The sequence below is a fragment of the Mesocricetus auratus genome, unplaced genomic scaffold, assembly GCF_017639785.1.
Source record: "Mesocricetus auratus isolate SY011 unplaced genomic scaffold, BCM_Maur_2.0 Super-Scaffold_100011, whole genome shotgun sequence".
Lineage (NCBI taxonomy): Eukaryota > Metazoa > Chordata > Mammalia > Rodentia > Cricetidae > Mesocricetus > Mesocricetus auratus.
Window position 1 is genome coordinate 64837407 of NW_024429195.1, and position 17701 is coordinate 64855107.

The 17701-nt window shown below is 36.3% G+C and overlaps 1 long non-coding RNA gene across 2 annotated transcripts in view; it reads left to right on the forward strand.

Moving 5' to 3' along the window:
* Nucleotides 1-2877: 2877 nt before the first annotated feature.
* LOC110340512 overlaps nucleotides 2878-17701 on the forward strand; it is a 30577-nt gene continuing 15753 nt past the window's right edge. Inside the window, exons 1-2 of one of the 2 annotated variants that reach the window (XR_002382304.2) lie at nucleotides 2878-2949; nucleotides 5604-5702. This is a non-coding gene — a long non-coding RNA (uncharacterized LOC110340512). Of the gene's footprint in view, nucleotides 2950-5567; nucleotides 5703-17701 lie in introns of both variants that reach the window. The other variant, XR_002382303.2, reaches the window with a different exon arrangement.

Here is a 17701-nt window from a genome sequence, read left to right on the forward strand (position 1 = left end):
GGTAAAATAGAAAAGCCGGGTGTGGGTGGCGCAAGCCTTTAATCCCAGCACTCGGGAGGCAGAGTAAGATTTGCTGCAGAGGCAGGCGGATTTCCAAAGAGAAACCCTGTCTCAGACAAAAATAAATAAAAGTGAAAGAAATAGAGTAATAATAATAATAGATAAATAAATAAGCCACGTAAAGATGGAAAATACACAGAGAGTCTGGATACTGTATGCTATTGTGTTTTTCAGTTTTTTGATTACTCAGGAAGGAACTGCTAAAGTACACTTGATTATAAATGCTGCTGAATTAATCCAACTTCTATCTTTTAAAAATGCCTTGACTTCAAAATTTAAGTGTAAGGATATGTTACTTGGAAAAGGAGTTTTTATTTATGATTCTACAGAAAATGAAAACCTGAGGATTCCTTCCAGGCTTCTGTGGTTTGATGAACCAAGACCCCCGGAAGCAGTGGGCCAGGTGTTCCAACAATTGAGACAGCTAAGATGATGCAGCTTTACAGACCCTGAAAATAAGGACTTATACAGGTTTCTGAGTTTTGTCATGATCCCCATGGTATGAACAGCGCCCCCCTTCCAGCAGGAAGCAGTTTGGAATGAGCGACGTCCTAATTCCCATCTTGTTTATAAATCTTTGTTTTCATTTAAATGGGATTATTTATAATTGGTTAATGAGCACAACCAATCTCTTTTTAATGGTAAAAAGGGGAATTATGTTATGGGTATGGTTTTTCATTTATTGATACAAATTCAAGGTCAATTTTGTGACATGTATACTTCTACTCTTGATTAAGTATTGTGCTTATACTGATCTTTTAAAACGTAATGCATAATTGAATACAGACTATAGATAATTACTTATAATAGTTAGAATTTATAATTAGGTAAGTTAGGTTTTCTAGATATACAGAAATATATTTGAGATAGATAGGCAGTCTTCAAAACTTTCAAAGACCTTCAGAAAATGGCATTTAAAATGGTTTAGGGTTTTCTTGACAACGAGAAATGTCTGCTCCTGGCAGCACCAATTATGTCTGAGAGGAAGATGGGCATCGAAGAAACTTGTTATGGAGTTTGCTTTCAACATGGCAAGATTAGCCATTTGGGCAAGAAACTGCTCTTGCCTAGACTGTTTGACTGTTGTTGTATAATCTGGACATGCAGGACCCACAGAAAAGTGACTGCTAAACTCAGTCTTACAGGGTTCCTGATTCATGGAAGAGTCTACTAGACTTTCTACAGGACCAAGAAAAATGACTGACAGACTGCTGATGCAGATGGACAGTTTTGAAATTTCCTGCTTGGCTGAGAAATCTTCTGGATACATTGTGGCCTATGGGCTGAAGATGGATGCCCCAACGTTACAGTGGAACTTCGGGTGACTGTCCAGGCAGTAAGATGTCTCTGTCAATCCTAGTGTTTATATATTATCCTTCTGTGGTCTTTGATGGAGTTGAAGACAGATAGTTATAGTCACAGTTTTCCTTAGTTATGATAAAAGATAAGCTACATAGAACTTTGGACTCACAAGGATGGGATGGATGATATTTTCTTTAAATCTTGCTAAAATATTGTAACTATGTTCTTATTTGATAACTGTTCTGTTATATATAATTTGACTATGCTAAAGTTAAGACCTTTCTTTTTGTTTAAACAGAAAAGAGGAGATGTTGGGGAAGTCCTGTGCATTTGTCAATAAAGTACTGTCTGGCCAATAGGGAATCTAGATAGGAGGGACTAGGATTCCAGGAGGACTCTGGGTAGGAGAAACACGAGGAGGAGTTCGAGATGTAACCGCCATGGGGTAGGAAGCCCGGAACTATTCTCCAGTAAGAGACATGCTTAGATTAACAATTATGGGGTAATTACTTAAGTCAGAGCTAGCCAGTAAGAAACAAGCAAGGCCAACAGCTTCATAATTAATACAGCGTCTTGTGTGTTATTTGGGGACTACAATGCGGCAGAGCCCAGGCGGCTGGCGGGGGATAAACCAAAGCAGCTAGCAAAGGAAAAGCTTCTCTTTACAAAGAAGCGTATAAACATTGTAGTTGAAATGAGTTAGTTAAGGAAGGTTAAAGTGTGATAAGAAAAAAAAGACTCTGTTGTAAATACTTTATTTCATCAGAATCAACTTTGAATAGGAGTTGGCCTTTCTCATCCCAGAAGTAGGGTTTAGATTCCCCGAACACTTCCCAGTTCTCTATGTACTCTTTTTCATAGTGCCCAGTCCTTATCTGCCCTAAATATCCAGCTCTTGCTGACCAGATACCTATGAGACAACTACTCACTCACCTCATTAATATGCATACTTGGGCATGGCCTACTCAGTCATTCAGTCACTATATGACCTACAAGTGTGCACGGTGACTAGGTTTAAATCCACCAGAATGCCACCACAAGAAAGTTGTTTGTTTATACTTCCGCCTGAAATGAAATCAATCCTTAAGGTTCACCTCCCTCATCTCTTCCACAGTATGTGTTAAGTAAGTGTATCATGTGCAGTTTCTCCTCACCCTTAAATTTTTGAGAGTTTCATAGCTTGGATCTCTACATAATACTTTGCTTCTGCCGTTTCTTTTGTGACTTTTCCTCCTCTTTTTAAAAGTTTTTACTTAGTTTTATTTTCTTTTGTGTAGGATTTTGTGAGTATGTGTATGTGCGTGTGGGTTGTATCCTCTCTCTCACCTGAGAGACACAATCAGAGCCAACTCTGCCCTTATCAGTGGTCTCTAGCTATTGTCATTCTTCATCAAAATGACAATAAACCAATCAGCCTGCACTGACACCTTTCCTGTGGGCAAGAGATCAAGCCACAAGCTGGACACAGCGGAACTTTGTGAAATACTGGAGTGGATAATGAAGATTCTTGGGTGTGTTCTTTCAGAACCTGCCGTGGCAACGCTGGAGTTTTATGGCCAGTCCAGAGAAAGAAATTTCAAGATTTGGGTAAGTACAACAAATTTGTAGTTATAATTTATTTTTGGGGGGAGGATTAATTTCTTTCATAACAATTCATAGAATGACCTTTTGAGATAGGAACATAAAAATTTCACTGTTCTTGATAAACTTAATTGTCACATTGAATTACAATAAAATAGTAATATACATAGAGTAGTTAGAGTAGTTGCTGACATCACCCAAGAAAAGGTTTTTATGACTATATGAGAATATTTCTACATACTGAACACTTTTCACACAAAACAATCAAGTATTCTATCTCTTTATCATGACTAATTTTGCAGATAATACATTCTTTGTAAATGTTTCTAGTTCATTTTGTCTTATCATTTTCTGCATTAATACTGCTATTATCATTAATAGCTACCATCTGTTGAGCACTTCCTATCTATGTTAAAGCTGGATTAGTCAGTTAGCATGTCATTTTTTCTCCTTAACTACTCAGCGATATAGACATTACTGGTTTTAAAATAAAATAAATCATTCACACAAATGTTTATGTGATGCATATTATATATTTATAGTATAAAGATGATTCTAGTGCATCTCTATCTAGAACAACATTTGGAAGGAATAATTTATGATATCAAGCATTGTATGATGAGATAGTAGCACATAATAGGAGTTCAAAAAGTGCTTTCCTAGGTTAATATACACAGCTTAATAAAGAATACAATATGCGTAATATTTGAGATAGTGTTTGTATTTAGTCTCTTGTTTTTAAAAGGCAAAACATCACAAAATGGGTAATTAATAAATTATACTTATTAATAAATTGTATACATATATTGTTTATGGTTACATATGCTAGGAATCCAAAATTAGGAGGCTATATCTGGTAAGACAGTTTTTGATCTGTCCCCATCAGATTGTAGAGAGGAGAGGGACAGAGACAGAGACAGATAGACAGAGATAGAGATAGAGAGATTTCCTTTCTATAGCAAACCTCTATCATGGTTTGAATATGTATGAACTCCATAAACTTGTGTGTTTGAATGTTTGGCCTATAGAGAGTGGCACTATTAGGAGGTGTGGCTTTGTTGGAGTAGGTATTGCCTTGTTAGAGGAAGTGTAACACTGTGGGGGCTGGCTTTGAGGTCTCATATATGCTCAAGCTGTACCCAGTGTGGGGAACAGTTAACTTCTTATGGCCTATAGATCCAGATGTAGAACTCTCAGGTAACTCTCTAGCACATGTCTGCCAGCATGCTACCTTGCTTCCTTCCATGACGATATTAAACTAAACCTCTGAAACTATAAACCAGCCCCATTTAAATGTTTTCCTTTATAAGAGTTGCCTTGGTCATGGTGTCTCTTCACAGCAATAGAAACAGGCTAAGACACTCATTCTTTGTTTATTTGCTTTGTTTTTATTTTTTGAGACAGAGTTTCTTTGTGTAATAGCCCTGGCTATCCTGGAACTCACTTTGTAGACCATGCTGGCCTCTGCCTTGCAAGTGCTGGATTTAAGGCATTCACCACCACTGCCCTGCACTAAGACACTGTCCCTGTGACAATAGTATCACTTTATTCAGGAAGTATTCACAAAATGTCCTCTTAATGTTCCTACCACTTAATTCTATTTGGATGACAAATTCCAATGAGAAATGAGGAGGGCACTCATTCAAACATAGCCATGGTAACTCTTCTGAAAGGATGAGGGTTCTTAGACAATCTGAGTAGTGCTAGGAAACATTCATAAAAGCCAAGCAGACTCTTGAAGTGAAGTGGTTATTAGTCAAGACAGAACAACTCAACTAGACGAGAGTCTTAACTAGAGGTGGATTACAAGAGGCATCTCAGTATAACAGGAAATGTGGAAAAATGACTGACCTTCAAGAAGTTTGAGCTAACAGGAATGTGGTTGAAGGTAATGTTGAGAGAGATTTTTAAAGAAGGATATTTTGACAAGATTGCAAGTGCTTTGTCAAAAATGAGGTCTGAAATTATAAAGATAATACCGCAGCCTGAAAATATGTGAAGGATGAATATGTTAAGAAAGAAAAATATAAAATAGATAGCTGGTAAAAGTATGTAAAATTCACCCCAGCCAGATAGCTGAGGAACCAGAATGGGAAAAAAAAGGCCTCTTGAACTTGGGTGATAGTTAGGAGGCCTGGGCAGTCTATGGTGCCTCTTGAAATAGAACCAATATTTATTCCTAGTACAAAAATAGACTTTGGAAGCCCATTTCTCCATGAAGGGATACTTTCAGCCTACTGGAGGACCTAGGCCCCTCCCCAAATGATGTGACAGACTTTGATGATTCCCCCATGAAAGGCCTCCCTCTCCCTGGGGAGTGGATAGAGAGTGGGAGGGGGGGTGAGGAGGTTGGTGGGAGGCATGGGAGAATGGGAGGGTGGGGGAAATGGGATTGATATGTAAAATAAGATTGCTTCTAATTTAAATAAAAATGTTAAACGGAAAAGAAGAAACAAAAGTAAATGAATGAATGAATAAATAAATTTGGTTGGCAAGCCGAAAAGGAAATTATGTGAAATTCTCATTAGAGGTGATTGTGTTGAGAAATAATATCAGATAAGGAAGAGAGAATGAAGAAAACAGCGATTGTTGTTTCAATATAAGATTACAAGGACGAACTATAGTTCAGTCCCAGATTTGAATCATCCCATGATGGATAGGCTTCACCAATACAACCAGGAAAAGAGCACGTCACCAGGCAGATGGGACATTGTGAGCTGATTATGAAACTTTGAAGATTTCCCTATGGAATGACTAAGGTAGGAACTCTAACACATTACTGTTTGGTTAACTGATTTTATTCTTTGCTACATTTTCTTATGTGTATAAATGTCTTGATCATTTTAATATCCTCACACTTACTGTTAATCCCCCTCCTCTTCCTGGTCAGTTCCCTTCTGGTTTCATGTCTTTATTTGGGGAGTTATTCAACAAGATTAACTAGGATTGCTTGTAGAAGTATGCATGAGAGAAATTTACAGAGCCACATGAACCTTCCAATGGCTATATCATGAAGAAAACAATTGTCCTTCCACCAGCAACAATTAACTGATAATATTCCACCTAGAGACATGGTAAGCTTGTGAGCTATTCTCCCACACTAACTATTTACTGCCTTCAAATCTGGGTTTGAAGACTGGAGAAATTTCTCAACCTTTCAGAGCTCTTGCAGCTCTTCCAGCGACCTGTGTTTGTCAAAATCACCAATGACTGCATATTCAGAAGATCTGCTACCTAGCCTCCTATGGCACTTAGATTCAGGTGTACACACTCACACACAGACAAAAAAAAAAGTAAATGTAAATATTGAGATCCTCTTTGGGGATTAGATCTGTGAACCTTTCCCCAAGCATGACTCACTAATTACTGGACCATTATTGTGCAAGTCTTCTGTATTTTGATTTGTTTCCTATGTTAGTGAAATAATTATAGGAAAGGGAAATGTGGATAATTACTATAATGATGCTGATTTGGCAATGAACCTAAAGTCCTGTACATGGTAGACATTGACTCTATCACCGAACAATATCCTCACCCCAAAATGTGGATAACACATTGAAATAGATCCTGAACTCACAAGTGTTGAGTGGGTTAGGGAAACATGTTATGTCATTAAAAATAAAACATCTTATCTGAAATCATGAAGATGGATGGTGTAAAGTGGTGAACTCCAATAAATAAGAACTGAGAAGTTAAGAATCGCTGAAAGAGACAAAGGAGAATATATGTAGAGATAAGTGTTGCAAAGTGTGTTATCCTGAATTTCAGGAAAAAAGTAGACATGAAGCACGAAGTGGTATTTTGCATTAAACTAAAAGCAACCAAGAAAATGGGACAGAAAGTCAAGGTCTTACAATTTTAATTGGACACTTTTCACTAAGGATTTGGGGACAGATTCGGAATGTAACAGACTAAGAATTGAATGAAACAAACTTGAAAAAAGTTGTTGCTTGAATACAGGAAATAACTTTATTCTAGTCCATGAATGAATTTATATCTATATAAATTATATATATAAACATATATATATATATAAATGTATGAATAGAATATTTATAGCTAAGGATATCGGGGTAATTAGTTATTGTTACTACTACTTTTAGTATTTACTAAAAATGATTGACTCTAGAGTTATGGGCTTTCTAAGTCAACACTTCACTACTGTGCAGAGAAGACTTCATTGTGTCATCATGACATATGAATTTGAACACACTGCTACTGATAGTAAATCAGAGCCAGTGAGTAAATTCAACATACTTTAAAAACTATGAAATGATTAGGAAATACTTTTCTATACTAATAAACACACTATTTACACAACAGAAACAAAGCTGATGTTTTGCTCATATGGAGGAAAAGTAAGTAAATTCAAAGCACAAAAGTCAGCTTACAGATCAAAGCAAACGTGTGGATAAGAAATAAACCAGGGCCAGGCATTGATGGCACACGCCTTTAATCCCAGCACTGGGGAGGCAGAGGCAGGCAGATCTCTGTGACTTCGAGACGAGCCTGGTGTACTGAGCGAGTTCCAGGACCGGCCCCAAAACAATACAGAGAAACCCTGCCTCGAAAAAACAAAAACAAACAAACAAAATCCCAAAGAAATCAACCAGGAGAAATGGTTCTGCAGTGCTCTTGAGGCTAGCTGCGACCTGCTTATTTACTCACAAGTGATATATACAAACTTGCAGCAGAACACAGGCTTTAAGTAGAAATAACTCATTATTTTCCATCTTCTTTAGCAGCCAAGCCCATATTTTTAACCAATACTCTTATTGAAATTTAGGCTTTCCAAAAAATATTCTTTCCAAAATTCCATCACAAAAAATATGTATTTTATCTTCTGCCTTGACATTAAACAAGTTCTCAAAAGAGTTTTTCTCTTAAGTATATCCAAACCACAATGATTTTCAGATAGGAAAATGTGGTTTACCTCGAGTGGAATTCCTTTATATGATTTAACCAAAACAATCACTTTTATAACAGTGGGAAAAGACTAAATGGCATCATCATTACCCTATCTCCAAATAGATTAGCATATTTTACATTTCATAATGTCTTGTCCGAGTTACTGGTCATTTTTTAAATTAAAACACTCATAGTTATTGGTAAATGCTTCATAATCAATAAAATTTTACTGGTTTTCTTTAAACCTTTAGCTTTTATTTCTGACATCTCTCCATTTTCCCACAGGCTTTTTCTGTCATTTCTGCTATTTGAATAAGAAAATAAAACTTTATATTTCTTACTGTTATAAAAATGATCTCTTGTTAATTTTTTATCAAAATAATGGATGCATATTATCAGAAAGATAAATGATTCCTTTTTTAGATTTAGAATAGATTAATTACAGATATTAGTATATAATCTTTTGTCCCAACAAATTTCAATTTTCAAGGTGTGTAAGATGAGTGGGAATAGCCCAAGTGTTGTAATGAATGTCTATAATCAGAGTGCTTGGCAGTCTGAGTCACAGATATTGTCCCTGAGCTACAAAGTCATTTATTATCTGAAAAATATTTTTAAAGTGTAATGATGTATTAATGAGATATTAAACTAGGTAGAAAACAAAACAAATAATGTAAAAGTCACAGGCATAAGGATATAATAAGGGATTGTGAATCGTAGTTACAAAGAATGTTTTTTTTCTTATTTCTATAGTTTTCATATTTTTATGAGATAGGGAATATCATAAATGACCTTGTTAAGGAAGGGTTGAGAAACTAAGTTATTTGGATAGTCATAGAGTAAATGCAGGAGTCAATTCTTTAATTTCAGCTTTCTGATTCTATAAATAATTTCTGAGCAGTAAACAATGTTACGGTTTGTGTTTGTTGTATACCTTGATATGGAGAACTAATTCTATTGGTTATCATTTCTATTGAAGGAAACAGAAACCCACAGAATTACATTGTTAATATAAACACTCTTTGGTCTTCTAGAGTAAAAAGGTACTGTCTGATCTTACTAATAGAAAAGAACATTTTGAAAGATGATCTTATATGTAGCTCTGAATGGTCTGGAACTCACTATGTAGACCAGAGTGGCCAGGAACTCATAGATCACACCTGCCTCTGCATCTGGAGTGTACACCATCATTCTTTGCCAGAGAAAAGCTTTGATTATTGTAAAGGGACTCTAAGCGCAGAATGCCTCTAGCATACAAAGAAACTGCAGGCAACCGAGCAAAGCTGAGAGCAGTAGGGATGGTATTTCTCAGAGAGGAACAGGGCAACTATCATTCCACGACCAGGTGGTTAGCCCTGGAGGCGGGCATATTAGTAGCAGTGCACACATAAAACAGGTTATATTTAGAAATACATATATACATACATATACATATATGCACGACTAGGGAGAGGTCTACATACCCATAGTGCTGACTAAGCCCTTTTGGGTGTGTTTATAGGTACATCGAACATTCAAGGGATAAAAGATCTAGGGAGAGGAGACTCTTTTGGGTTCTGGTTGTGGCCTGGAGAGCAGTGTGTGGACCTTTGGTTCTCCACTTTCTTGACTTGTCACATAAGTAATTTCTCTCCAGTGACTGAAAAAAGCAGAGGCAGATACCCACAGATAAACACTGTACTGAACTCCTGGAATCCAGTGTCAGAAAGGGAAAACTGATGGGAAAGGGAGTTAAGACTGGGCTGGTTTAACCCACAGAAACAGTTGGCCTGACAAGGAGAAGCTCTTAGACCCCAGACTGATGACGGTGTGGAAAACATGAGACTGACCCAGACCCCATGAATGTGGGTGTCAGTTAGGAGGCCTACATAATCTAGGGGGCCTTGGGTAATATTTTCCCTGGAGTACAAATAGACTTTGAGTGCCCATCCCACAATTAGGGATGTTCTCTCAGCCTGGACTCTCGAAGGAGGGCCTAGACCCTACCCTGGATGATATAACAGACTCTGGAGAGCCACCATGGAGGGTTTTACCCTCCCTGGGGATGAGAGTGTAGATTGGGTGGGGGATTGTGGGCCTGGTGGGAAGGGATGGGGAGGAAGGGAGGGAGAGGGAGCTGTGATTGACATGTGAAACAAACTTGTTTCTAACTTAAAGAAAAAAAGGAAGAGAAAAAAAGAAAAAACTATCATAGGACATCTCTATTTTGTGTATATTAATATTTCTGCATGTAATAGCAGTTGATGAAGGGGCAGAGAGCAGGGAGTACTCTCAAAACTAAAATGAGATAAAAGTGAATAATTTCATGAATGAGATTGTGAAACTGGCTGTTGTAGAGTGTAGCCTTCCCCACCATCCTCCTGGGCCCTGTCACAGTTGCAGTCCCCAAATAACACACAGGACACTATATTAATTATGATGCTGTTGGCTGTTTGCTTGGTTTCTTACTGGCTAGCTCTGACTTAAGTATTTAACTCATAATTGTTAATCTAAGTATTTCTCTTACCGGAGAAAGGGTCCAGACCTCTTACTCCTCTGGCGGCTACATGATGTCTCCCTCTGCCTCTCTTTCCCAGAATCCTCCTTGACTCCTAGTCCCACCTATCTTGCTTCCCTATTGGCCAACAGTGCGTTATTCAAAACAATCAGACACATTATTACAGAATGACATCTCCCAAAAAGGCTGTTCTCTGAGGAATGGGATACTGACAGAGTGTGCTAATAGAAATCAGAAAATAGTAATGCAGATATCTTTTGGTTTTTATTTTCATCTCCTAGAATTTTCAGTTTTCTCACAAGATAATATCTGAATTTTAGTGTCTAGGTGGAAAGAGGGAATGAAACTAGGAAGTTCTTGCTGCAAGATATCACTCAAATTGCACAGATAACTTGTGATTTTTTTCTATTGACCAAAATCAGGAATGGGACCCAGGGAGCTCAAGAAGTTTTCAATTGAAATCTGGATATTATGGAAATATCACTCAAATCTCCCTTAGCTCAGATGCTCAGAGCAGAAGAGCTGGTTCAGAGAATAAAGATGCTTGCCCTCCAAGTCTGATGACCTGAGTTTGGGACTCCACTTCTAAAGATATGGAAAGAACTGATTCCTAAAGCTTCTTTGACTTCCATGATTCTTCCATGATGTATATTTGTGTTTACATACACAAAGAAAGTAATAAAAATAATAATTTTTAACACCAGATGCCAAGATAATTACAGAAAAGATGGTTTTCCAGGTCTTTCTATTCTCTACTGCTCTTCAAGGTAATCCAATGTTCTCTATCTGGTATAAGGGCAATCATCCAGCATTGCTAAATTCAGGCCATTTTGGCTCAACTTACCACTCATCTACTGAGCAGTATTTTTGTAACACTTATTAGTTTGGTATTAATTTTGTCAAAGCAGGATCATGCCCTAAGTTTCTAATTTCTCAACAAAATTATATTAATTTTTTTCTCAGATCCCACAATGTGTAATGGTCTAGAGATGCTCACTGGTGATAGAAAAGTTAAGTTTCCTTCACCTATAATATTCCTTTAGTACTTTTCCTGTAGTAGGTACTCAGTGACACAAATGAACATGGGCTAACTTATATCCTAGTCTTTCTATCACAAAACTATATTGTTATAATAGCTTCCTGCATTCATAGGTGTTTTGGCTATCATCTTTTATTCAGTTCCTATAAATACCCATGTTGAATATATTCTCTCAAAGGGAACACATTTTTTGTTTAATTAGGAGAGCTAAACCCTGAAGCAAATACCTTATGCAATTCAAAACTTAGTAGAGTTGAATGATGCCCCTTTGATTATTTTCTGCAGAAGATTCTATATTAGAATAATATTAAAATAATTCATCTTTTTTCTGTTTTATATTTATTTTATTATTTTTTAAACAATCTTATCTTACATACCAATCCCAGTTTGTTGGTAATTGAAATGTGAGGAATTAAATGGTAGATTCAGGAAATGTTTATATACACATAATAAGTCATACGAAGGAAGAAAGAGTTTGATGAATCTATTGGGACATGGTAATTATAGTTAATGAGGATTGGTTGTACACTTCAGAAATGCTATGAGAATAGACGTAAATTTTTCTCATCAAAGACAGTAAGAATGGGAAGTCGTACATTTATCAGGTATCTCCACAAGGTATATAGTTTTCATAACATTGCATTATATGCCATATCTATATTATTTGTCAGTTTCAAAATAAAAAGATTATAGCAGATAAAAATAATTCATCTCATGCTGGTTATACAATAGGAAAGTAGAAATTGCTGAATTCAACTAAAATTACTTTTCAGAAACATAAAATGCCAATATTTATGATCAGTTCCAAGTATCAAGAAGACTTATGTTAGCAGTAGAATGAATTTTTCAGTAGATGATTGGTTTGTAGCCGGTTCTCCCTTCTAGTGGTAATTTCATTCATTTTACTCTGTGTCTTCTGATTATGTTATTGGATGTGTTTTCTTAATGGTTTATAGTATATTCTACTAAAAATGTCCCACTACAATTGCTCAGAATTTTTAGAATGTTTATTACCAGATATATTGCCAGGTAGAGTAATGTATAGGAGAGTGCCTTTGTCTTGTGGAAAGGTGTGTTGATGATATATGAAGTCTAAAGTCATAGCAAGCTAATGGGGTGTATCAGCCCTTGAGACATGGCTGAACTTATAACTGATATGTAGACCCAGTAAACAAAACTATTTTTTCTTATGCCATAGATACTTTTGTCATGAAACAATACAGTCTACACTGACCTGGGCAATATTTTATACACAAATAACTGTATTTGAATGAGTGTTGAAAGGTGTGAATTCTTAAGCATGATTAGCATTTGGGGTTCACTTTTAACTATAGCACCCTGGGGAGTCTGAGATTTAAAAATGAAACATTCTCAGGTATTTTTATAATCCAAGCTTATTTTCCAGGAATGAAAGCATATAACAGATTTCTGTAGTCTAATTGCTTCCAGGAAATTCCACTTATAGTAATCAAACCTCAGCATCCATTCTTGAAATAACATTAAAACCTATACTTTGGTATTAGCTCTCTGGCTTCTGTGCTTCTAGAATTATGGGAAACTGGTTCTAATGAATACATTTGCATCCACAAGGCCTCCAAAATGTCCCTTACTTTTTCTTTTTTTAATTAAATTTATGTGTGTTTTATATCTGCAGGATAGTTTCTCTTCCCTCCTCTCCTCACATTTCCTCCCCCAACCTCACCTCCAATCCTCCAATTCACTCCTCCTTTGTTTCTGTTATGCAAGGGGCAGACTTCCTATGGGTGTCAAGTTGAGGTGGACCTAAGCTACTCCCTTTGTATTAAGCCTTAGTAAGGCAGCTCAGTATGATAAATAGGTTCCCAAAAGTCTGCCAAAACATCAGGAACTTGCCTGGCACCCATTGCTAGGAGTTCCACAAGTAGAACAAATTATACAACTGTCATATATATGTAGAGGGCCTAGGTCAGTCTCATACTAGCTCCATAGCTGTCAGTCCAGTATCTGTGAGCTCCTACGAGTCAAGATTAGTTGTCTCTATTGGTTGCCTTGTAATGATCTTGACACTTCTGGCTCAATCAATTATTCCTCACTGTCTTCAACAAGATTTCAGTAGCTCTGTTCAGTGCTTTGCTATAGATCTCTGTATCTGCTTCCATCAGTTACTAGAAGAAGTCTCTCTGATGACAATGATTTTTCATTTTAATAATATTTTAAATTTGAAATATAATCATATATACTGTGTTGTAATATATATGTAGGAATTTATATATTCATAAATATGTAAGTGTAATCTACTCAATCCATATGTTACTACCCTGTATATGAAATCAGGGCCTATCACTTGCCATTGTTATTATTAATTAGGATACTCCTCTCTGGGGTAGACAATTTCTACTGATTTCAGCATTCTTCAGTTGTCTGATTTGTTTGTTTGTTTTGTCTAGGACTGGGACCCAATGCCTTTCCCCTTTTCTGATTAGCATGTCGACTGTTGTTCTTTTATTGAATTTTGTTTCAACAGACATGTTGATAAGACTTCATGGGTCTATCTTCTCTAACATTTTCATGAGACAAAAATCTCATAGAAAAATACATTAAAAGCTGCAGGTTTAAATTTCAATATTTAACTGACACTCTTAATGAGGTGCCTCTGAGAAACTCTCTCACTGAGAATAATATCTGGAATGTACAGCTCAGTGACTTTTCCAGATCTCTGAGATACCATTTTTGGATTCACCTTCATTGCTTCCATGGTTATATGCCTGTTGGGACTGTGTTTTTGCCTTATCAGTTAAAATATAGCAGTTTGAATGTGTTCCAGCAGTATAAATAGAATTACCAGCCATTTAGCCTGAAATGGTGTCTGACTCTTGACTACTAAGCCAATACTATATGTTTAAAAGGTGTGTGTGTGTGTGTGTGTGTGTGTGTGTGTGTGTGTGTGTGTGTGTCTGGCAACTGGGACTATTTTTAGGAAATAATATATAGCATCTTGTATATAGCTTATATTATATATTCCAATTTATTGAAACATCAGTTATTAATTTAAAATGATGTAAGCAATCTTGAAGTCTCATGCTAGATTCCCAGAGATTAGTAAGTGATAGAGAACATTTAGAAATTCTGTTTCTTTCTATTGCTGCCTTGCCATCTTCTACTGTTTTCCCATGGGAGATTATGTCTGTTTATAGCATCAAGATCTATCCAAGTACTTGGGAGGAAAGGAAGTTAAGCATAAAGCAAGCTGTTACCTTTTAAAAAACAAAGTATGGAATTGTAAAAACTGTAACACCAAAATTCAGATGATCTTCACTTAAAAGTACATGTAAGAAATGTTCTCATTTAGAGAACTGCAGATATTTGGCTGATAATTAAATCCATGGTGGTAAGGAGAACAACATTCTTTGTATGTAAACAGAAAGTCATAGGTGGAAATCACTGGCAGTTATTTTAATGATATTTGTAAAATAAATAATTGAAGATTCAAAATGTTATTTAAACTATATTTCTTTCATAATGTCCCACATCTTGTCGAATTATCAGAGCAGAGTCCAAGAATAAGGGCAATGCTCAACTGCATCAATCCTGGGTAAAGGAAGAAATAAAGAAGGAAATAAAAGACATTCTAGAATTCAATGAAAATGAAGGCACAAATAACCAAACTTATGTGATAATCCAAGAGTAGTGCTAAGAGGAAAGTTCATAGCATTAAGTGTCCACCTGAAGAAACTGGAGAATAGTCACAGTAGAGAATTATGAGAACACGTGAAAGCTTTAGAACAAGAAAAAGCAAACTCACCCAGCAGGCGTAGATGTTAGGAAATAATCAAATTGAGAGCTGAAATCAATAAAGTAGAAACAAAGAAAACAATAGAAAGAATCAATGAAACAAAGAGTTGGTTCTTTCAAAAAATCAACAAGATAGACAAACCTTTATCCAAACTAACCAAAAGGCAGAGAGAACATGAAAATTAATACAATCAGAAATGAAAATACGGACATAACAACAGACACTGGTGAAATTCAGAGAATCATCAGGTCATACTTTGAAAACTTGTACTCCACAAAATTGGAAAATTTAAAGGAAATGGACATCTTGCAGGAGAGATATCACTCACCAAAATTAAATCAATAACAGATAAGCAATTTAAATAGATCTATAACCCCTAACAAAAGAGAAGCAGTATTCAAAAGTCTCCCAACCAAAAAAGTTCAGAGCCAGATGGTTTCAGTGCAGAATTCTACCAAAAATTCAAAGAAGAGCTAATACTAATACTCTTCAAAGTGTTCCACACAATATAAGGAGAAGGATCATTGCCAAACTTTTTTAAGAGGCTACAATTACCCTTGATACCCAAGCTACACAAAGGCACAACTAATCTCCCTCATGAACATTAATTCAAAAACATTCAATAAAATATTGCATATCGGATCCAAGAAACATCATCCACCATGATCAAATAGGCTTCATCCCGGGGATGCAGGGATGTTTCAACACAAGAAAATCCAACAATATAATCCACCATAAAAACAAACTTCAAAAGAAAAACCACATGGTCTTCTCACTAGATGCTGAAAAGCCTTTGACAAAATTCAGAAGCCTTCATGGTGAATGTCTTGGAGAGACCAGGGATAACAATAACATACCTAAGCATAATAAAGGCAATATACAGAAAACCAACAGTCATTATCAAACTTAATGGAGAGAAATTCAAGGCAAGTCCTCTGAAATCAGGAACAAGACAAGGTTGTATACTCTATATCTCTTCAATATTGTACTTGAAGTTCTTACTAGAGCAATAAGACAACAATAGGAGATCAAGGGGATATAAATTGTAAAGGAAGAAGTCAAGTTTCACTATTTGCAGATGATATAATAGTTTACATAAGTGACCCAGAGAATTCTACAAGGGAGCTCTACAAGGGAAGCTGATAAACACCTTCAACAAAGTGGCAGAATAGATTAACTAAAAAAATCAGTATCCCTACTATATATAGACAATAAAGGGACTGAGAAAGGAATCAGAGAAACATCACCCTTTACAATAGTCACAAACAACATAAAATATCTTGGGGTAACTCTAACCAAACAGGTGAAAGACCTGTATGACAAGAACCTTGAGTCTTTAAAGAAAGAAATTAAAGAAAGTACCAGAAAATGGAAAGATCTCCCATGCTCTTGGATAGGATTAACATATTTAAAACGTCAATCTTAACATAAGCAATCTACAGAATCAATGCAATTCCTATCAAAATCCCAGCACAATTCCTCACACACCTTGAAAGAACAATTCTCAACTTTATATGGAAAAACAAAAGCCCCAGGAGAGCCGAAACAACCCTGTTCAACAAAGAAATGTCCGGAGGCATCACCATCCCTGACTTCAAGCTCTACTATAGAGCTATAGTAATGAAAACAGCTTGGTATTGGCACAAAATACACAGGTAGACCAGTGGAATCAAATTGAACATCCTGATATTAACACACACACATATGAACACCTGATCTTTGACAAAGAAGCTAAAACTATATAATGGAAGAAAGAAAGCACCTTCAACAAATGCATAACTGGAAGCAGACAAGTACAAGACTGCAGATAGATCCATACCTATCACCATGAACAAACTTTGGTCCAAATGGATCAAAGACCTCAACATAATTCCAGCCTCACAGGTACCTTGAACAAATTGGCACAGGAGACTGCTTTTTGGACATAATGCTACTAGCACAGACACTCAGATTGATTATTAATAAATGGGACCTCCTGAAACTGAGAATCTTCTGTAAGGCAAAAGACAAAGTTAACAAGACTAGACAGCAGCCCAAAGAATGGGAAAAGATCTTCAGCAACCCTATGTCAAATAGCGGGCTAATTTCCAAAACATACAAAGAACTCAAGAAGCTAGTCACCAAAACACCAAATAATTCAATTAAATGTGGCTACAGAACTAAATTATCAATAGAGGAATCTAAAATGGCTGAGACACTTAAGAAAGTTCTCAAATTCCTTAGTCATCAGGGAAATGCAAATCAAAACAACTCTGAGATATCATCTTACACCTGTCAGAATGGCCAAAATAAAAAAAACACTAAGGACTGTTTATGCTGGAGAGGATGTGGAGAAAGGGGAACACTTCTCCATTGCTGGTGGGAGTGCCAACTTGTACAGCCACCTTAGAAATCAATATGGCAGTTTCTCCGGAAAATAGGAACCAATCTGCCTCAAGATCCAGCAATCCACTCTTAGGCACATACCCAAAGGATGCACATTCATACAAGGACATCTGTTGTACTATGATCATAGCAGCATTATGTATAATAGTCAGAACAT